Genomic DNA, 23283 nt, shown 5'->3' on the forward strand with positions numbered 1-23283 from the left:
CACACACACACACACACACACACACACACACACACACACACACACACACACACACACACACACACACACACACAGAAACACAGAAACACAGAGTTGTTGCACTGCAGATAGTTTATTTGTTTTTGAGATTAGAGAAGCATAACATACTAAATGTAAGTTACATACATGGATCTGTTATGCAATAATAATTTGTATTACACAGGTATTAGAATAATGACATGATTACAAGTGTATACTGTACATACATATTTTTAGGAATGATAAGCACAGAATATAAACCATCAACAATCTCATTTTCATATTTTTTCCAGTGGGTGTGGTTATATGCCCAGTAGGTGTGGTTATATGCCCAGTAGGTGTGGTTATATGCCCAGTAGGTGTGGTTATATGCCCAGTAGGTGTGGTTATATGCCACACTTACAGTAGCTCTGGAGTTGCTGATTTTTGTTTGCTGACTTGAACCCCTGATGTCTATAACATTTTTTATAGATTAAAAGTAAATCTGGAAATCCTGTAATGCATTATCTCAGCAGCTTACAGTTGCAGAATTACAGCAGCAGATTTCATGTGGTGTTGTCTCAGTGATATCTCTCATTCCTCCTACTCTATTTGTCATACAATATGGAGCAGTCTAATCAGATAGACCAGCTCCCCTCTATACTGGCACAAGGTCTGGGACCTGCACATGACAGGATAAAACCTCCCATAGCGTGAGACTCAGGTTATGGTGCTGGCACTAATATAAGACAAAGCTCATGTTCCTCGTTCCCCTCAGTGCGGAGCATCCACAATGTTGGGACATCTCAGCCTGTCTTGGCCAGACAAGCTGAGGGAGAGATAATTCAGTGATTGGGCTCTTGGGTGATCCCCTGCATAAAGGTAACACTGCACAAACACTAAGGAGAACTTTGTAATTTAACCTACAGAATTCCAACCCAGAAATACAGTAATTACTTCCTAACTCCTACAGCAATGAGGGGCTAGCTGACTACACATTGGAAGAATTCGGAGGAATTGTCAGGTTATCCTGATCAGTCGCTGGCCACGAATAATTTGTCAAATGCCTTTAATGATGTTTTGTCAGTCTTTTTGTGGACTGTGTGTGCAACAATTGTGTGTTAGCTGCTCGTTATTGATATAATCAGAGCTGTGAGCATCTACTGGATTGTGAAATGAAATGACTACATTACTACCTCATCAGCCTTTAAATTTGACACAAGATTTTCTGCCCATGGACATGCAGGAGCCCTATAATTAAAATTAAAATCAGATCCAAATTCCAAAATTCATTAATTGCAAACAATCTATGTGAAAATCCCCTATAAAAGGTATTGAGAAAGAAGCCTGTGCCAGGAGTCAGCAGCTCAGTCACCAGCCGGGCTCTGGTTTATGCTGTTATCACTCTTCTTTGCCAAAATGTTTCTTGGTGTCTTTATCTTCATGCTCTGATTCTTGCTTCTTCTCATTCTTGTTAAGTCTAACAGCATGTACTACACTGCTTCCAATCAAGCCTCCTGTGACCCCCATTGTGCTCCCACCTGCAAATATACCAGCTGTCTCTATGGCAAGAGCTGTTCCACCAGCAGCTACTGCACCTCCAGCCAAACCCAAGGCTACACCCCCCACAGAAAAACAGTTCCTCCTGCTGCACACGAGGCATAGAGAATGGTGTGCCGTGTACAACATTTCTCCAGTTCATTCATCATAAAAGTTCTAAGCTCATTCACAAACTGCTCCTTCTTGCGTTCATCGCATTTCAGGATATACTTGTACTTGTCAAGAAGGGTATCAGCCTTATTACTGAGTTGTCTCCTTAATTCATAGGTTGTGATGGCCAGGACTTTAAATGGATTTAATGGAGCCTAATGAAGAGCAAAAAATAATGTTACAAAAAAAAAGACAATGAAAGATGAAGACATATAGGGCCTGACCCTGAGGCGGGCTAAGGAAAAAAAAGCAAGTACTGTAACCATACTTAAGGATAGGAATAGAAACAGGTGCACAATGTAGTCTATATGAGAGCTTAATTTGTCTAATGAGCTGTACACTCAATGGGGACTGCAACCCACTAAAACAAACATCAAATATAAAGGAAAAGGTAGCGCTGATAAACAAATTAAAACTATTTATTATGACAGTGTGCAATAGAACAAATAAAAAACCTTATTTAGGTACAATAAATTTGATGAAACATAATATATACAACCTAAACAAATAAGTAAGAAAATTGGGCTTCATAATGACAAAGCACGCTAATTGCTTTAGATTCCAAGTGGTGTTTCATATATAGACAACAACAGACATTTGTTACATTTAATACCAGTGTCATGGATAAACTATTTTTATTCATATGTGTATATATATATATATTATTTGTACTTTTTCATACATTCGCATAATATGTGTGTTTTTGTATATTTTTTTCTAAATTCTATTTCTATTGAATTGATTGAATCAAGTGAGACCATGGTACCATTACAGGTGTTAATTAATTAACTTATTAATGAAAGGAGTGTGACTTTAAGGCTAATATAAACCTGTCTTGGTTCTGCAGACCATCTATGCCAGTGATTCCCAACCACAGTCCTCAAGGCACACTAACAGTCCTGGTTTTAGTGATATCCATGCTAAAGCACAGGTGGTTACATCAAAATAACTGAGATAATAATTAAGTCACCTGTGCCCAAGTATGGCTATCCTTAAAACCTGGACTGCTAGTGTGCCTTGAGGACTGTGGTTGGCAGGGCCGGACTGGGACTAAAAATAGGCCCTGGCATTTAAAGAGCACACAGGCCCACCTAGTGTCAGCATCTGTCTCCTGGCATAGACTCCTCCCCTAACTATTCCTGACCCCTCCCACTTCTTAGTCTATGCTCTTACAAATATAATTAATATTAGAACAGACAAGTACACATCATTCTCTATTAAAATACATACAACAGAGCACATCCTGCATGGGAGTCACACATTTGGTATTGTGTTGGTTCTGTTAAGCTGTGTACACACCTATAGATATATCTGTCCAATTCGTGTGGTGGGACAGAAAATCTGGGAATGTATGGGAGCAAACAATAGAAATTTGCTCCCAGATGCTGGAAAATGGACCAGATTATCTTTCCCACCAGACAGATTGGACAGATATCTATGGGTAAAGCTGGCACTGCACTGGTGTAGGTCATACACAAAGAAAGGGGAGGGCATTTTCCCAAGCCCTAGTTTAGCAGGTGTAATAGATAGTGTTCACTGTAGGACTTTAGGGCAGGCGCGGAACACAGAGGACACATTTGTGCACACCAAAGCCAAGCCATAACTACACATTGACAAAAGAGCATGTGTGCCACCATCCATAGGCGTAGCAGGGAGAGTGCGTGCCGAAGGTACACACAAAAAAATTCAGGTGTTGTCTCGCTAGGAAGGGGCGTAGCCACCTATTTTTTCACGTTATGTCACACAGTAATGTCTTTTTCACATTACGTCACACGGTAGTGCCCCATAATCACATTACATCACACAGAAGTGCCCCATAATCACATTACATCACACAGTAGTGTCCCTTCATCATACTACACTGCACAGTAGTGTCCCTTATTCATGTTACATCACACAGTAGTGCCCTTTTTCACCTTTTGTCAGACAGTAGTCTCCTTTTTTCACATTACATCACACGTTAGTGCCCCATAGTCACGTTACGTCACACAGTAGTGTTCCTTTTTCATGTTATGTCACGCAATAGTGTTCCTTATTCACATACACAAGCATGAATATTTGCACATTACATGTCAAGAGAGAGAGGGAGAATAGGGGGAGATGGGAGAGAGAGGAGAAAGAGGGGAAGCTGATAGAAAGGAGGAAAAAGAGGGGGAAACGGGTGAGATATAGGAGAAAGAGGGGAAGCTGGGAAAGAGAGAGAAGGAATAGGGGGAACTGCAGTACAGTGCCCCCAGTAGTAGTCTCTCCTATGCAGTGTCCCCAGAAGTAGTCTCTCCTATGCAGTGCCCCCAGTAGTAGTCTCTCCTATGCAGTGCCCCCAGTAGTAGTCCCCACTATGCAGTGCCCCTAGTAGCAGCCCCCCTATACAGTGCCCTAGTAGCACCCCCCCATACAGTGCAACAGTAGCACCCCCCCATACAGTGCCCACAGTAGCAGCCACCCCACTTATGCAGTGCCCCCAGTAGTGGCCCCCATATACAGTGTCCCCAGTAGTAGTCACCACTATGCAGTGCCCCTAGTAGCGGCCCCCCTATACAGTGCCCTAGTAGTACCCCCCTTATACAGTGCCCCAGTAGCAGCCACCGCCCCCACACAGTGCCCACAGTAGCAGCCACCCTACCTATGCAGTGCCCCCAGTAGTGGCCCCCATATACAGTGCCCTCAGTAGTGGTCCCCCTATGTAGTGCCCCATATATAGTGCCCCCAGAAGTGGTCCCCCCCATGCACTGCCGGTGGTAGTAGTCCACCCACTAATATACAGTGCCCCCAGTAGTAGTACCCCATATGCAGTGGCCCCAGTAGTAGTCCCCACCCACCACACCAAGGGGAATAAAAATTGTGCACACTCACTTTGACAGTGTGAATGCACACATGATTCACTGGGCACTGGGGTCTCTGCTGCAGTCTCAGCTGGCATCCGTCTGTGCCAGCAACTCATATGATCAGAAAATGGTGTCCAGTCCACTCAGGTTCCCGGCTTCCCGCCCATGCCGTGCTTTTTTATCCCTGAGCTGGGCCAGATGCGTAATGACATCACCGCCACCGTGGGTGTCGCGCTGCCTGTGCACCAGTCGGCCCCCGCCCCCCTACAGTCAGCTCACAGAAGGCGGGAGCTAATGGAGTCATTTGCCCAAGGCCCTGCCCCCGCATCAAACCCAGCACGCCATGACGCTACCGCGTCATGACGGCGCCCGCATCCCAGCAAGTTGCCAGCTCTCAGGAGCTGGATAAAGCTGCCCAATTTACACGACCGCCACCTGCGCAACGACGTCATTACGCTATGATGCAGCCGTGCCGCATGTAAATAACAGGGGAAATGCTGAACACTGCAGCGCCGGCTGGGTAAGCCTGCGCTCAGCGCTTCAGCCAAATGGGCCCATCTGCCCATCGGCCCTTCTGGCATTTGCCAGAAGCGCCCGATGGCCAGTCCGGCCCTGGTGGTTGGGAACCCCTGATCTATGCCCTCCTTCTGAAGAAACTGGGAGTCATGTCCAGAGAAACACGTTAAGGTTCATGTGCTATTTGTCCTTATGCTGCTATTTTGGGACAGACTTATACTGACGTGATCTCCACCTTCCTTCAGGTAACTACTAGATCTAAAGTAGAGATGTGGGCTGATTAGTGGCGTATCTATAATGGGTGCAGTGTGTGTGGGGCACATGGGCCCCCGGGTCCAGGGGGGCCCTGCACCGCACACCCTGCACCCATATTATTTTAAACTTACTTGTACATGGTCCTAAGTTGGGTGTCGGCGCTGCTCAGCGCACCGGAAAATGGCCGCCGCTTTTATTTTTCCGGAGTTCTGCGCATGTGCAGTAGACTTCGGGCACACTTTAGTGCTCAGAGTCTACCAATGCTGCAGTGGCTGGCCAGCCACATCAGTCGGCTGCCGGCCACTGGGGGGAGAGGAGGGGGCCCCGCACGGGGAGTGCACACTGGCCCACTCCTCTCTTAAGATGCCCCTGGGGCTGATTCCTGTTTTTTGGTTTTGTATCTGGAATCATCTTGGTGTTTTAAATTTTGGCTTTGCAAAAAGACCCACAAGCGTTTTGATTTTGTATCTGGGTTTTTTCTAAAACATTTATAAAAAGTTTTTAACAACAGCTAAAATCATGTAATATTTGCAATCCAAAACCTGAAATCCGAATTTAAAATCCGAATTCTGAACCATCCGACGATCAGCACTGTGACTTGGATTTATCCAGACCTACTTTGAAGATCAGAACCGCGATATTACCGGTTTCCCGAAGTTTGGATAGATTCGGTTTCCTGGAGAACCAAAGGTAGGGTTTTTGGTTGATTTTCCATTGGTTTTGACTTTAAAAAATCTCCGATTTGCAAAAACGATGGGAAATTGCAAAAGAGCATCAAATCAAACTTTAGTGAATTTACCTCTAAATCTGTGCACATCTTACATCTCCCCACCTGCAGCACAACATGGTATTGCCAAGCGGCCTGATTCAGAGATGTACACAATGCCGATATTTACATAGACTGAGCAATTTGTCTTGCCATTTTGTACACACAGAGAATCCACTCATAAAGCAAGTGACAGGTAGTCAGCATTTAGGGGGAGTAACAGGGTGGTTGTTTAGAAAAACGCAGGCATGTCGGGCAGTTTCAATGCCATTTTATGGGTGTGCATAAATAAGCCATTGTGATCTCATATGCAGCATGAGAGTTCTCTGCGTGCCTGGAGAGATGCTGTAATTGAGACAGATCTGACCTGCCACAAGGGCTGCATGGCTGGTCGATATTCTACCCAATATTTATTCAGGTATGTGACGTCAGACAGATACAGTATGAGAAGGCAGTGGTGGGCGTTCCTATGCTCAGGTAAGCTTTAGAACTATTAGCATGTTTTGCAGGTCCATGCAAAAGTCACAGCTGCAATAGCATTAGCGTCCGTTTCTAAACCATCACCAAGGTGCACAGTTACTTGCTCTTTTTTTGCTTTACTCCCACTGGAGAATCTGGCCCAAAATGCTTATGGTTTAAATACAGCACTTACAGCTTTTGGTAACTGCCTCACATACATTATGGGGCATATACAATTGGACGTGAGGTTTAGCAAGGAAAAAAACCTTGCACCCCTCGCGCCCAATTTAGGAATACCGCGGGTATGCATACCACATATACCCACGGTATCCAATTTAAAAAATAGTGGTCGCTGGGTTTTCAGCTCTCAAAACTCTGCACCGCGTAAAAAAATTCTTTACTTACCTGGTGGGGGTCTCTGGTGGTCTCCGTGACTATCTGTGACCTCCCCTCTATCTTCTTAATGGAGAAGGGGCTGGTGGGAGTCTCGGGGGCTCCTGGGAGGCTCCAGGGGCTGGTGGGAGGGTCAAGGGCTGCTGGGACATGTAGTTCTCCCAGCGTCTATTCTGGGGGCCACACGGACACTAGAGGGGAACACTGGCAGTGGAGTCACACACACACACTCACTTATACACACTTACAAACACCACACACACTGACATACTCACCCTGCTGCAGAGAAGCCGGCTCCTAACGCTGGATGCAGAAGAGAGCGCTGAAGAATGTGAGTAATTATGGACTAATTAATCTAATTTGAAACTTCCAATTGCTTAATTTGTCCTAAGGGGGGTGATGTCGGGGTGCATGCTCTGGAGGTGCAAGGAGAAAAAACCTCCCGGCGTGCACAAAAAACCCCCCCACACACCTAATTAAATAGCAAAAAACTCCCACTTGTAGGAAAAACCTAGCAGGTGCGAGTTTTTTGCTATTCTTGTCCATATCTGGTCCAGAGCGGAGCTTGGCGCAAACCTTGTCGTACGGAAAAGGTTTATAGATGATGTCTTCTTCATCTGGAGGGTGATACAGACTCACTTGCACAGTTCATCACTTACATTAACAACAACAATAACCTGATATTACAACAAACCACAGTAAAACTAAAGTTGAATTTCTTGATTTAAACATCTTTGTCAAATAACATAAATTACACACCAATACATTTAGAAAATCGGCGGATGTAAATACAGTAGCACGATGCTAGCCACAAGTGGACCATATCCCCACTGGTTAAACAACATACCAGTGGTGCAGTTTAAAAGACTAACATGGAACAGTTCTAAAATCAGGGACTATGATGATCAGAGCAGAACACTAGAGACCAAATCTGTAGAGAGAAAGTACGACAAACATGCAGTCTAGGAAGCATATACAACGGTGAGAAAACAGGATAGAGAACCACTACTAGAATATAAACCCAAAGTGACGAATAACAAATAGAAGAAATAAATCTATTTTGTGACGCAGTATAACAGACAAGCCAATCAGATCAAACATGCAATCAATAGACACTGGCATATATTACTCCAAGATGAGGTCCTGAGTGGAGAACTGCCACCAGAGCCACTTACCACCCAGACAAAACACCCAAACTATGTTAGATAATAAATATATTCCTGGGGGTTTTTACTACTGTGGGACATGCATAGCTTGCAAAACCACCAAAAAAAAGAAGCACAATACCTAGACCTGAAGTAACGTCCACCAGCAATGCACACAAACTGAGAATAAGGGACACAATAACATGCCATACAAAATGATCGATATACCTCCTTTAATGTACATGTCCAAAACAATACATTGGTAGGACCATCCGCCGACTCAAGTAAAGGCTTGGCAAACACATAAGAAATATCACAAAGGACTGCTAAGAACATCCACTTTCAAAACACTTCAAAAAGGCACACAATTGCAATCCGGCAATACTCAAATTTGTAGGCATAAAAGAGGTACACAGAAGTTGGAGAGGAGGTGACTATACTCTACAAATCAACAAGGAAGAGTGGAAACATATGATTCATCTTGACACACTGAGCCCAAAAGGCTTAAATATTGACAATGCAATCAGATTAATCATTTGCAATTGAATAGCATATAACACACCAGAGATATATTTAAACTGTGCGATTTATATAACAGACATCAGGGACATCAAATAACCATACCATAACAATACCTCCCTGAATATAAAGACGTAGTGTAAACTTCAATGGACCAACACACCAATTTATATGCATTATTGGGTTTAGATCTTGTCACACCAACAACGTATACATCCTTATGATGTTATTAGAATAGAATCCGCCCTCTACCACATATACTGTACTAAACAAGAATGCTACTTTTGCAATACAGCAGTGCACACATGCCAGTGTATATAAGAATAAAAATAAAATATAGAAGAGATACTGTAAGTATGTCCATTGCCACATCTAAGATGGCTGTCAAATACAACTTAAGGTAGAATGTAGAAAAATTGCCAATACTAAGATGGCAGTTTAACAATTAACATGCCACAAGATAGAATAATAGAAGATATAATTCCACATCCAAGATGACTGTATCTAACTACTCACATATAGGCCACAACCAAGATGGCAGTTTAACCCCCAACATGCCTAACTTCAATAAGCAGAACCTACGACTGAGCAACACATATTGAGCGAAATCCTTACGCACCAATCAACACAGCTCTCTACCACCCAATAGGTTAACACATAGGCCTATTTCACACTTGCCGGTTTTGTCCTTGCGGACAAAAAACATGTAGTTTCCGGACGTTTTTTTTCAGGCACTCAGTTCCTTTCACAACCAGCGGCTTTGAGACGCTTTTAATTTATTTTTTTTATTTTTAAACTACTGGGCATACGCAGCAGCAGCTGATGCACTATCCGGCCGGTGTGTATGAAAGGAAACATTGTTTCCTATACAATAGGTAAAAAAATAATGATTCCCCCTCGCGCTGCAACAAAGCTGCTACTGTTTCAAATAGGTGTTATCAGTACCTATTACAGTCACAATAAAATACAAACAAATAGAAACGAGCGCTTCAATAATGGATTAATATATATACTTATGATTGGTATCGTCCGTAATTCTTCTTAGTTCTTAGCTTTTTCTCAGATGTTTTCAAATGGATTTTTTCTCATCGACTGCGTGACGATACACAAAAGTGTATCTGCTTTGACGGTACCCAGCTGTTTTTGCCATTATCATTTTTTGGATTGGAAAGTGTCTCCTTTACAAAAGAAACCGTTATATGAGGACCCACTACAGTATACGTGTAAGCACGTTTTAGTGTTTGGATTTATACGTGGTGTGATAATGCTATTGATTACCATAAATGGATACACAAGGGAAAGAAGTATAAAGAAACCTTTATATGTATAGCAAACACTAGTGGATGTAAGCTTGATTGTGAGCGTCCTATGTTGAACTTGCACTTGTGGGTGACCTTCTATCAATAGATCAACACCAAACCACATTTTCTATATGTGGAAGGGATGTTTGTGACTTTATATATGGACTTTTAAGATCATAGAAATACTATACTATTAGCTTTTCCTGTTCTCTATTATTCTTTTTATATATGGAGAAAAAATCCATTTGAAAACATCTGAGAAAAAGCTAAGAACTAAGAAGAATTCCGGACGATACCAATCGTAAGTATATATATTAATCCATTATTTTCTATTTTTTCGTTTCTATTTGCTTGTATTTTATTGTTTCCTATACACCACTGGCGTGCAGGGAGGGGACGGACACGGCATGGCAGCCATCCTTCTCAGTGGATATTCCCAGCTGTAACATGGACACCGTGCCGTGCCATGTGAAAGGAGGCACCTGCTTTCAGCCACCACTATTTTCACACCCTGCAAAAAAAAACGGGTGGCTTTTTGTCACCCGGTCAAAACCGACATGTGTGAAATAGCCCATATTGTCTGTCAAATAAAATAGCCCTGGAAACACAGTTCACCTTCCACACATCCCCAGAGGAAGGCCCAAGTGCTGAAATGTGTTGGGACATTGATTAATACCCACTATATCAACGCTTATCATTAGGGGTGTGCACCGGCCACTTTTCGTGTTTTGTGTTTTGGTTTTGGATCTGGATCTTTCTTCGTGTTTTGGATCTGGATTGGTTTTGCCAAAACCACCCTTCCGTGTTTTGGGTTCTGGGTTTTGTGTTTTGGATCTGTATTTTTTTGAAAAAAAGCATAAAAACAGCTAAAATCACAGAATTTGTGGGTTTTTATGCTCCTATTCAATTATTAACCTCAATAACCTTCATTTCCACTCATTTCCAGTCTATTCTGTACACCTCACACCTCACAATATTGTTTTTATCGCCAAAAAGTTGCACCGAGGTAGCTGGATGACTATGCTAAGCAACACGAGTGGGCGGCACAAACACATGGCCCATCTAGGAGTGACACTGCAGTGGCAGACAGGATGGCAGTTAGAAAAACTAGGAGCCAAACAGTACATACTGCAAAGAAAAAAAAGAGGTGCAAGATGGAATTGTCCTTGGGCCCTCCCTCCCACCCTAATGGTTGTATAAATAGGACATGCACACTTTAACAAACCAATCATTTCAGCGCTGGGGTCTGCCACATGACTGTGGCTGAAATGATTGGTTCGTTTGGGCCCCCACAAAACAAGCTGGCAATAATGTGTCCCTGCACAAACTGGCTTTACGGAGGCAAGATGTCGTCCTCATCCTCCTCATCCACCGATTCCTTGGATAAAACAGGAAAAAGGGATTTAGGTGTCCCTGGACAGCTTACGGTCTTACCCAAAGTTTCTGAACTTGACAGTAACTTTTTATGAATGCGCTGCAGGTGACGTATAAGGGAGGATGTTCCTAGGTGGTTAACATCCCTACCCCTACTTATTTCACCTTTACATATGGTACATATGGCAAGACAGTTGTTGTCCGGATTTGGATAGAAATATTGCCAGACCAAAGAGGTGGAATGTTTGGTCTTCTGCCCAGGCATGACCGTGATGGGCTTTTTCATTCCACGGACAACAACTGTCTCCCCCGGAGCCTGATTTAAACAAACCACATCACTATCAGAATCCTCCTTGCCAACTTGCTCCTCAGCGCCAGCTACACCAGTATCCTCCTCCTGTTGTACTGCAACAGTGACATCTTCAATTTGCATATCAGCAAGTGGACTGTGGGTGCTCCTTTCAGCACTTGCAGGGGGCGTGCAAATGGTGGAAAGAGCCACCTCTTTCCTTCCAGTGCTGGGAAGGTCAGGCATCACAACCGCCACCACACTTGAACTCTCCTTGGGGATTTGTGATATCTTCTTAGAACGCACAGTTCTTTGCTGTGCTTTTGCCAGCTTAACTCGTTTGATTTTTTTAGCAGGAGTAGGGCTTCCATCGTCATGTGAAGCTGAGCCACTAGTCATGAACATAGGGAAAGACCTTAGCAGTTCCTTGCCACTCCGTGTCATAAATGGCATATTGGCAAGTTTACGTTTCTCTTCAGATGATTTAAATGTTTTTTTTAAGGTCATTTTCCTGAACTTTTTCATTTGGGATTGTATGTGCCCTCTACTATGACATTGGGCATCAGCCTTGGCTGATGGCATGTTATCGTCTATGTCAGGGGTCTTTAAACTTGGCCCTCCAGCTGGTGTGGAACTGCACATCCCAGCATGCACTGCCACCTTTTTGATATAACAGCATGCTAAAACTATGTGCAGTGCATGCCGGGATGTGTAGTTCCACAGCATCTGGAGGGCCAAGTTTGAAGACCCCTGGTCTATGTCATGACTAGTGGCAGCAGCTTCAGCACTAGGAGGAAGTGGTTCTTGATCTTTCCCTATTTTATTTTTATCGGAGAAAGTTTGGTCCTCCATTTATGTTATATTGATTTGATATATATGTGCGGCTAAGGCGCACACAAACACAGAAAATATTTTTTTTTATTTTTGCTGGAGAGTAGTGCACTTTGTGGGTTACACCACCCTTTAGGAAATGAGCCAGCCGGCTCTTTACTTATGGGACACAGGTGTACGCTTGGCGCTGCTCCTTTGTTGATGCACGTGCAGCCACAGTGCACACAATTCGCAAACACAGAAAATATTTTTTATTTTGTTTGGAGTGCACTTTGGGGGTTACAGCACCCTTTAACGGACAAGCCAGCGAGCCCTTTACTTATGACACAGGCGCACGCTTGGCACTACTTTGTTGATGCACGTGCGGCTACAGTGCACACAATTCACAAACACAGAAAATATATATATTTTTTTGTTTGGAGTGTACTTTGGGGGTTACAGCACCCTTTAACAGTCAAGCCAGATGGCCCTTTACTTATGACACAGGCACATGCTTGGCACTACTTTGTTGATGCACGTGCGGCTACTGCGCACACAATTCACAAACACAGAAAAAAATATATTTTTTTTGCACTTGGGGGGAGCAACCCTGATGGACAGAACACCCCCTGGACAACACTACAGCACCCCTTTAGGACTGGGACACTGCACAGAACTTTGCAGTGGACATAGCCCCTATGGACAACTGACTGCACAACACAGTCCAGCCAGCCCCTATGGACTTTGGAGGAGTGGACACAGCCCCTATGGACAACAGCAGCACAGCGCAGCACAGCACAACACTACACTACACTACACAGCCCAGCCAGCCCCAACACCCACCCTCCCTCTTCACTGTCCACAGCCGAGTGAGAAAATGGCGCCGACAGGGGTACCTTATATAGGATCCAAAACCTGCAAGACCCGGAAGGCGGGATGATGACGTTTTGCCTCGATTTCAGATCCGAGTCAGGCGGGAAAAGTCGAGCCTGACTCGGATCGGCCTCGGATCGGGGGGGTTCGAGGGGGTTCGGATTTCAGAAATCCAAACCCGCTCACCACTACTTATCATGTATTCATAAAGAATCATCAGCCACGAGCAGCGCGTATTGCAGAAGCCGGGACTCACAAGACAGGACACGTGGTCACGTGATTGGTACCTGGAAGTGATCAGGAACAGATGGTCGGTGCACCACTCGGGCTGGAGGGAGAGACCCACCACGGACCCCTTGCAGGGACTGGAGGGGGGTCACAACATTCAGAGCCAGGCAAGTCCACAGTTAGATGCCCCACAGTGAGCCAAAGCGGGGTGACCCATAGGGAGCGTCACAGTGGTAGAGATAGCCATACAAGTTCTGTGAACCATAAGACCTGACTGACACCACCGGGTCCCCACCAACCCCCTACAAGAAACCAGCATCCAGGAAAGAAGAGGAGCACCAGAATGCCAAGGAAAGCGGGACACATCTCAACTAAGGAGAGTGAAGGTACCTCACACAGACAGACTATACTGTACAGCTGTTAGAGAGACTATATTGACAAATCATTTGATCTGTCACCCACCAAAAAGATCTTACATTAGCATATGGAGTGTTATTCATACACAAGGTTGTTTCAAGGAATACTTTAATCAGGCCACTACAACATACTGTGTAGACATATGTACATGAGAACACAAGTTTGCTGTAGCAAATATACCCTGTTTTGATACACCTTTTTTCACCCACAATATTTGATTAAAGTGTGTTTAATTACTTACATCCTGTACTCATCCATTATTAAACCACCATACAGTAAGGGGTAGAGCGCAGTGTTACCAATTTGTTTTATCTGTTCAAGGTCAGGGCGACCTATCAATTATCTGCAGCACACTGCGAACACTTTAGTCTGATCTAGTGTGTAGGACCCCCTCTATCTATTGCAAAAAATATACGCTAATGCCTTCCAAAGCACAGCCGAGCACAGGGACACCCACTGCTGCCTTCTCATATCCATGCAACGATGTACAACAGTGGAAACATCGGTACCATCGATACACATAGGGCAGTCATGCAGCTTCTAAGTCAAGTCTGACCAGCCGCAAACACTATAGCTCTCATGACACACTGAGGGCTCTCATGCTCTGAAGGAGATCACAATGACCAATTTATGTATGCCCAGCAAACGGCATTTAAAAACTGTCAGACACACCGCATTTGCTTAGCCACCCCCAATCTACCTCTTTTAAATGCTGACTACTGCTTACTCACTTTGCGAGTGAATCCTCTGTGTGAGAGAGATCACAATACAATCACTCTGCATTCTCAGTGTAGCTTAAATGGCATGCACAATGGCTTAGTAATGGCTCAATCTGTGTAAATATGGGCATTGCATACATTTTTTAATCTGGCCCACATTCTTAATGTGTGAGTCATTACACAGGAGGGTCAGCAGGTGGATCTGTTGCTAACTGTGTCGATGTGTTATCAGTCTGCATTACTGCAATTTACTCTGTTGTTACAGGATTATTCTATAAAATGCTGAAGTAATGCTGTTTAGGGATGGCCATCGGTGGTGTTAATATCAATGGTTAAAATTGATGGCAAAATAGCAAGTACTGTAGCCATCGATGGCTACACAATATTCAATGGATGACCATTGCTGGTTTAAACTGATGGTAATTCCTGTATTGTGACTGGCCCATGAGACAATCAGATCCAGGGGGCGGGGCTTCACGGGTAGCAGGGCAAAGCTATGCTTCAAATCTCTGCACTTGGTTAAAAAAAAACATTTGGTTATGCTTAGACATTAATGGAGGGAAACCATCTGGTTTTCCCCCATTGATGGCAAAAGCATTTGACATCGGCCATAAATCATCGAGGATTATGAATCATTGATGGTTGATGGCTAGCCCTAATGCGGTTATTCCAGACCCTCCAATATGACCCATTCCACCAAGTACAAAATGCTCTGCTCCTGGACTTCTTTCTTAATTGATGATTACAACCCCAAAGTAAGGGATCATGTTGGAGGGTAGGTTTTTCATGTGCACACCTGTCATGCCTGTATGCTGTTAAACCAGTGATTCTCAAACTTTGTTAAACCAAACCAATTCAGGTCCTCCAACATGACTCCATTCCACCTAGTACAAAATTCTCTGCTCCTGGACTTCCCACCTAACTGATGATTGCGGCCACCTGTGGTGAAAAACCTGTCTCATCTATTACATAGCTCATCACAGGTGGACAGCTATCATCAATTAGGTGGGATGTCCAGAGCAGAGCATTGTGCACCTGATGGAAGGGGTCATGTTGGAGGATATGCCAGTTTATTATTATAAATAATTTTACCACAAAGTGTTTCCAATTGTGTGCCCACAGACAGTGTATAAGAAACACCTCTGCTAACATGTAGCATCATTTGCATAGAGTCACAGACGTGTAAAAGGAGCAGACACGGATGCTATTGTGAGTGACTCAGAATTAGTTACACATTGTAAACTATTTAGAAAATTTTATTAAATTGACCAAACACAACTGCAATTACATACGTGGGGCTTTTATCTACCAATTCAACTTAACAGGAAACAGATCAGCAACATAAAGTAAAGGAATTAAGGTCCATTGTTATGGGTAAAGAATTAGCTTATGGATATATGTATGCACACATGTGGAAGCGGACACTACCGGGGGAACACAATTGAGTAATGCAGAGATGTTTTCTCATGCACCTGTCTTTTTTTCAGCTAGACCCTACCCCAAGGTCTCGTCGCAAACCCGATGGTCGCGATTATCGCGACGGTCTCCTGGCCACTCGCACAAGCTGTCGGTGGTCTCCCATAGCTTAGCGAGCAGCTGGAGAAAAAAAATTTAAATACGCCCACATTCAGAGCGAGCGCTCACCAGCAGCGAGCAGCCCTGAATGAGGTCCATGGTCCTCAAGCCTCCCCAACAGTTCAGGTTTTAGAGATATCCATGCTTGATCACAGGTGGTTAAATCAAATTGACTGAGGTACTAATTACTGCAAGTCAGTGGTTCTCAAACTCGGTCCCCAGGACCCCACACAGTTCACGTTTTACGGGTCACCCAGCAGGTACACAGGTGTAGTCATTACTCACTGAGACATTTTAAAAGATCCACAGGCGGAGCTAATTATTTCACTTGTTAATCTGTGAGGAGACCTGTAACACATGCACTGTTTGGGGTTGTGAGGACTGAGTTTGAGAACCTGTGCTGTAAGTCCTCTGAGCTCAACCATGAATATCTCTAAAACCTGAACTGTTGGGAGCCTTGAGGACCGTGTTTGGGAACCTCTGGCTTATAGTTTACCAGGTACTTAGGACTAGCATTTTCTATAGCAAAGGAATTCATATAAGATTGCAGGAAAAGCAGAATGATGCATGACGCAGGTCACTGGTATGGTCTTTTGCCTTTTTACCCTAGATTATGTACTTTGAGGAAAAAGTAACACAAGAAAGGAAAAAGTTATTTCACTTATAGGGCGAAATGACTTATAGGGTCTGAGTTTGGAAAATGTGCGAGTATAGAGCCATACTTGCACATTAACTCACTCTATGTAATATAGGGTGTGAGAACATGCAATCTCACATGTTTATCACACCCCCGAAACCAGTGGTGGAACTCCTGGAGACAATGGAGTCATTTGCCGACGGGCTCCAGCCCTTAAGGGGGCACCTGCCTCTATTGTCCCTGGCTGTCCCGGGCACTGCTGAGGAGCTAGATGGAGATAAGAGCGCTGCTGATTGGCGCTCCACCTCCAGCGGTGTCACTACAGGGGGTGCGGTCACACCCCCGGCTCTCAACATTTGCTGGGCGCCCACTGAGTGTGTTACCAGCAGGCACCCGGCTCCTTCTTTCCCCCCCGGCGGTAGCCGGAGGAATGGAGCTCACTCCTGAGCTCTGTCTTCCAGGTCCCACATTGCACTATGGGGGTGAATTCATGATGTTACTCCCATAGTTCTGAGGAGCGGGCGCCGGGGACGGACGGCAGCAGTACTGGAGCGGGGTTTAAGGTAAGTATTTTTTTTGTGTGTGTGCGTGCATGCGTGGAGGGGGCTCACTACATAGGGCATTACTGGGGGCTCACTACATAGGGCATTACTGGGGGGTCACTACATGGGGCATTACTGGGGGCTCACTACAGGGCGCATAACTGGGGCTTACTACTGGGGGCATTACAGAGGGCTTACTACAGGGGCCATTACAGGGGGCTTACTACAGGGGGCTTACTACAGGGGGCTAACTACTGGGAGCACTACAGGGCCTTACTACTGGGAGCACTACAAAGGGGGACCACTACTGGAGGTACTGCATAGGGGAACCATTACTGGGGGGCACTGCATAGGGGGACCTCTACAGAGTGCACTGCACAGGGGGACCACTACTGAGGGAACTGCATAGGGTGCGGAGGCAGCTGGGGCTGGCATAGGTGCTGGGGGGTGGTACATTTTAATTTGGGGGAGGGGGGGCACCAACATTTATCTTGCCTCCAGGCACCTGGGATGAAGTTACGCCACTGCCCGAAAATCACAATTAGAAAACACGCAACCAAATGTTTTGCCATTGTGAGCATTCAAGCCGGGCAATATAGTAGCATGCAAGTATTTAACTATTACTGGTACTGTCTGAAAACTTGAGAGAAACAGACCTGCTTCATGATAGTGAGTCTAGTATGAAGAGGTCCAAGTTAAGGTGCGTATCCACTACCCAATTTTACCAGGCTAGTGAACAATAACAACATCGTTATCATTCAATCGTTTGCAAATCAGGTACAAAACTAGCATTTTAATGTAAAAAATTACCAGCGATGCCCTCGGCCGCTGGTCGTTTTGACATCTATCATCTCCTGAACATGCTGGTCAACCTGACAACGTCGTCAGGTTGCCCGTGTTCGGGGATGATTGATGTGCTTACACTGAATGACTGAATGTTCAATGTAGGCACATCAGACTATGAAACGAATGCATGATTACAATGTCATAACTTTGCAATCGTTTAACAGTTGCTAAGTGGATACGCACCTTTACACAGAAACATGCTTAAATCCATGAGATCTGTGTATGTTTCTGTGTGTTAAAAAAGTAAACAGTTAAAATAAAAAGATTACGTGCATCATCCCCCCAAAAGCATAACCATCCCTGGGCTCTGTTGAGCCTGTCTTAGTTCTAAAAAAAACGGGAAAAATTTGTAGGAGTCCCCTGTATTTTAAGAACAAGCACCGGACTCTTTCTAGTGGGGTATAATGCCACAGCAGCGGAAACCCTTTCATCAGGTATACCGGCCAAAGTATTATACCTAACGACTAGTTAGCCAAGGCCGGAGATCCCTGGGGAGGTGGGAACCCTCCCAATAAAGGGGTTACCCATTCCCAGGGCACCGCAGGCCTGGGCTGATAGCCTGGGGCTGTAAACAGCACCCCTGGATGGTTGGAGTCAGCTTCATTGTGTAAATGTGTAGTCAATGTCAATGGTGGGAACCGCTCATTGGATCAAAAAGGCAGAAGCCCACCTCTCTCAGCCAATGAATGTTAAGCCAAAGCATGTATATAGGAAATGCAGTGATCCCTCTTTGCAAGGTACTGTCCTTACATTTCCATGGACTCGGGTTAATGCATTTTTCTATTTGTCGAACATGCTGGATGCTTACAACGACAGAAGAGGACAGGAACAAGGGATAGGTGAGTATTTTTTTTTACAGGTTATGTGGATGCTACAAGACAAGTGGACATGATTGGCTAGACCGATTATAGGTGAGTATGCGTGAGTGTGAATGTAAGTGTGCATATATGTTTATATACAATTTTGTGTGTGTCTTATGGTGATTTTAAAATTTATTTTGCAGGTGAACTAGAGGTACCAGCGAATCCTTAATGCCCCACTTGCAAGTACTTGTGCTTCTCCAAGTACCAGCATGCTGGGGAAGATTGCAGGGCCCTCTAGTTCTCCAGTCAAGACAATATTATTGATTCTATTTTTTACACACATTTACACAATCAACCCAGCACCCACTGCTACAGTGCAGCAATGAATGGTAATTACTGATGTGTACTGATTAGCGACATGTTGTACAAACTCCTAGTGCCACAGCAGTGCTGACATTGCCGCAAGTGTGCTGCACAAAACACAGTCAGTTTGTAATTCAAAGATACCTCTTTCTGAGCTGTGACATTTAGTTCAAGCATGATTTCATATACCACTGCTCAAGTACCACTACTCATTTCTAAAGCATGTTATCCCTGTGTGAGTTCTACACACCACTTTCTAAGGTAACATAGTGACCGGTACTTACTGATGTGTACCACTTAGCGACATGTTGTACAAACTCCGTGGGATACCTAGCAAGCCACTCCAGGATCCCTGTCATATTCACTGGACTTTTTGCTTTAGCTAGAGACAGACACTCCAGGAACTTTCTGTGCTTGGCATCCCTTTACTCCTTTGCTGGGTGATTACGATTGCAGAATGTACAAACGTCTGTAATTACAGGGCACTCGTGTGTAAAGATGTGCGCTTCGGATTCCTTGGAATCTGAACCACTCAGAACTTCGGGGATCTGAGTCGATTCAAGCTGCAGCTCGGATCTCTCTGTCTACCCTGGATACCTCTCTGAGTCAAAACCTTGAGATCCCACTGTTGTATCTCACATTTTTGGCTCAGGTGCCAATTTCAAAAGTCCCATTCAAATCTATGGGCTGACCGCTGATTGGCTGTAAGAGCCGCCTGTCATGGCTCCCAGTCAATCAGAGCTTCCCCATAGTCTTCAAAAAGGCAATTGGAAGTAAGATTTAGGCCCCCACTGCACCAAGGACACCACCACCCACAGTGCTGGCAGCCCAGCACTGCCAACATCCCATCAACCCTGCACTGAGACACCACTGGAACCCCCGCACTGCCAACACCACCTGGAACCCTGCACTCAGAACACTGCTGGCAATCCTGAACTGAGGACACTGCCGGCACTCCTGCACTGAGGACACTGCTGCCACCCCCACTGTTGACACCTCCAGGCATTGTGACCCATACTGTATGTGACAAGCATTGTATCTAAACCGCACTGTATCCGACCCACACTGTATTCCAATTTCCGATGTAACCTCGACTGTATCCAACCCGCAGGTATGGAATGGTGTTTTTATGGTTGGTTCAACAAAAAGGCTGATCACATTACTAATTTGAAAAATATTTTTAAACAGAAATAACTGCAGCGTGTTTATGCTGCTGCTCTGTTGGTTACTTAGTTTAGCCAGCCAGCCTTTGGTTTTTGTTGGTGAACAATATTATGAGCTGTGAGGTGGTCAAAATTGAGTGGAAATCACTGGAAATTAATGTTATTGAGGTTAATAATACTCTAAGAACAAAAAGGCCCAAATTATGTGATTTTAGCTTTTTTTGTAAATTTTTGTAAAAAATACAAAACCAGTCACAGCGTTTTGGCAAAACAAAAACCAGACAAAAAAATTAAAGCCAAAACCAGCAAAAATGGCTTGGTGCACATCTCTACTCTTGTGCAATGTGAACCACTAAAGGTGAAGTGCCTACCCAATATTATGTCTATGCATGCTAAACCTTTCTGTGTCCCATTTTTGCACTGAAATGTCTTTGTCTATAAATGAGCTTGCCTGGGCTCTTAGTCAGACATCAATGTCCCTTGAGATAAACTTGATGGGTTTGTTTACCTGCGATATTGGTCTAAAGAGATCATTGTAGAAGCAAAAGAAAAAACAAATGAAATACTCAGATATAGGCGCTAAATACCAAGGGATACCAATGGAGGTAACAATATATATCACAAAGAGGTCAAAATGATACCGATCCTTCCCGTAGATAGTTCCATAGAATGTCTCATTGGCGAGTCCTCATAGTGTCAGACGAGGGGGGGTATGATGGAAGAAAAAGGAAAAGAAAAAACAGCAATGTGTAGTTTCTGTGATGTACTTTCCAATTTTTTGTAATTAATGAGTGAAATAGAATTCCTATGTCACATTAAGAACTTGAAAAGGGATCTACCCCACTTACTAATAAAGTAGGCATCGAAATGCTTATCAAGGTATCTTTATGGATCTGCGTACCATACTCACATCGACCATCCAATAAATCCTCTTGTAAAGGTATCTTTAGAAGACCAGGGAGAGACCACCATGGGGTGTGAAGGTTTGGGTATGTTGTAGACCCGGGGCGGTGACAGGAGCAGATTTAAATAAAAAGGTGGAGTTTTTAATAAGTGATTTAGCAGACATGGGAATGGCAAAAGAAAAAGTCCAGGTTTAGCACTAAAGTGCACTTGATAACTGTGGTGAAGCAAATGGGAGAATGTCCAGATAGTGACAGGCAGGAAATGTTCAGTATGCAGGTTTGGTGAGCTGTAATGAAGTGCAGGCAGAGGGAATGAAGTCCAGCTGGAGTTAGAGTGTGAGGCAAGGTGCAGGGAAACAGCAGGTTCAGGTACTCAGGCAGGGGAAAGGTAAATGGAGGGTGCAGGGTGAGTCCAGCAGGTTTGGAGCAGGCAAGGTAACAGGCTAGTAGTGCTTCCAGGCAGACCGGTAAGGCACAGGTACTCTCTCTCAGCTGCAGCTGAGAAACACTTTGCACTGGCAATGAATGAAGGCTCTGGACCCTCCTAAATACCAGGTGACACGCTGTGACTGGCTGGAAAGAGCACATGACCCACCAGGATTGGACAGCTTGAATCACATGACCTGAGGTAAAATGGCGGCACCCATGCCAAACAGAACAGACACAGCACCAGGCCTCAGTGACAATGTGCCAGCACAGAACAACGTGCAGCCAATGCCCCTCGCCAAACACCAGCACCACTGCCAGAGATCCCTTGCCACAATGACCACACAGGTAATACCCGGTGACCACCATGCCGAGAAACCCTGGCCATGACATGGGGTAGATAGAAAATATTCAATTTATTCCAACACAGTAAAAAGTGGAAAACAACCCATCCGGCTTTAAAACACAGCAGGCACAACAAGATGTGACACCACAAATGGTAACTCCTCAAACCACTCCGGATTGGTCAGAGAAAACCTATTGGTCCTAAGAAGTGTTTAAAAGCAGTCCAGGGAGTGAAGCAGGAATAGAGTCCTTCCGCCCGGGGGGGGGGTCTTTGCAAAAATAAAATGGACAGCCGAACCATTTACTAAGGTTAGCGCTGTATGTGTGTGACCACCTACAGCGCTAACCTGCTCCTGACTGACAGTGATTCAGGAGCCACCATCCAATCAGCGGGCGCTAATTGTAGAGTGGCCGCTGATTGGCTCCGGCTCCTGACTCACTGAACAGCCCAGATGGGAACTGTCAGGAGACGGAGCCAATCAGCGGCCGCTCTACAATGTGTACACCCTGGTGCACACTGGTGGATGGCAACCAGATATATTGGCTGATCAATATATCTGTCAGTGTGTACCCAGCAGTAGTTTGTAACCCCATACCAGTTATGTGAACCTTATATTATTATCAGATTCCAGAACCACCCACATAACCTTCATAGCTTCCCTATATAATTACATCCTTCTTTACAGACCAAACATAACCTCGTATATTTTCTCTTTCTTCTCTTTCACATCCTCCTGATCCTAGGCCAAATTTCCTGTGTGACTGGATCATACAGCTCAACAAGAAGCTCTGCAATCTGGCTGGACCAATCTGCAATATGTAGCACCTATCCTTGAGTATCAATGCCTATTTCACCATAGATTGTAAGCTTGTGAGCAGGGCCCTCTTACCTTTATTTCTATCTGTTACTACCCAGTTTTCTTTTATTAATGTTGTTTCCAATTGTAAAGCAAACTGAATATGCTACGCTATAAAATAAACTGTTAATAAATAAATAAATCGTACTGTATTTTACTAATTAACAACACTGCAGGTGCACTTGAGACACAAATGTATCATATGTTATTTTTTTATCTTTATTA

At 44.4% G+C, this 23283-nt stretch overlaps 1 pseudogene across 1 annotated transcript in view; it reads right to left on the reverse strand.

The window, feature by feature from the left end:
• Positions 1 to 231: 231 nt before the first annotated feature.
• The window catches only part of LOC148517817 (RING finger protein 112-like), a 199526-nt pseudogene continuing 176474 nt past the window's right edge, over positions 232 to 23283 (reverse strand). The window contains exon 12 of the transcript XR_015879254.1: positions 232 to 1862. The product of XR_015879254.1 is annotated as an RING finger protein 112-like (transcript). The remainder of the gene's footprint in view (positions 1863 to 23283) is intronic.

The sequence above is a fragment of the Taudactylus pleione genome, unplaced genomic scaffold, assembly GCF_031769625.1.
Source record: "Taudactylus pleione unplaced genomic scaffold, aTauple2 ptg000209l, whole genome shotgun sequence".
NCBI classification, from domain to species: domain Eukaryota; kingdom Metazoa; phylum Chordata; class Amphibia; order Anura; family Myobatrachidae; genus Taudactylus; species Taudactylus pleione.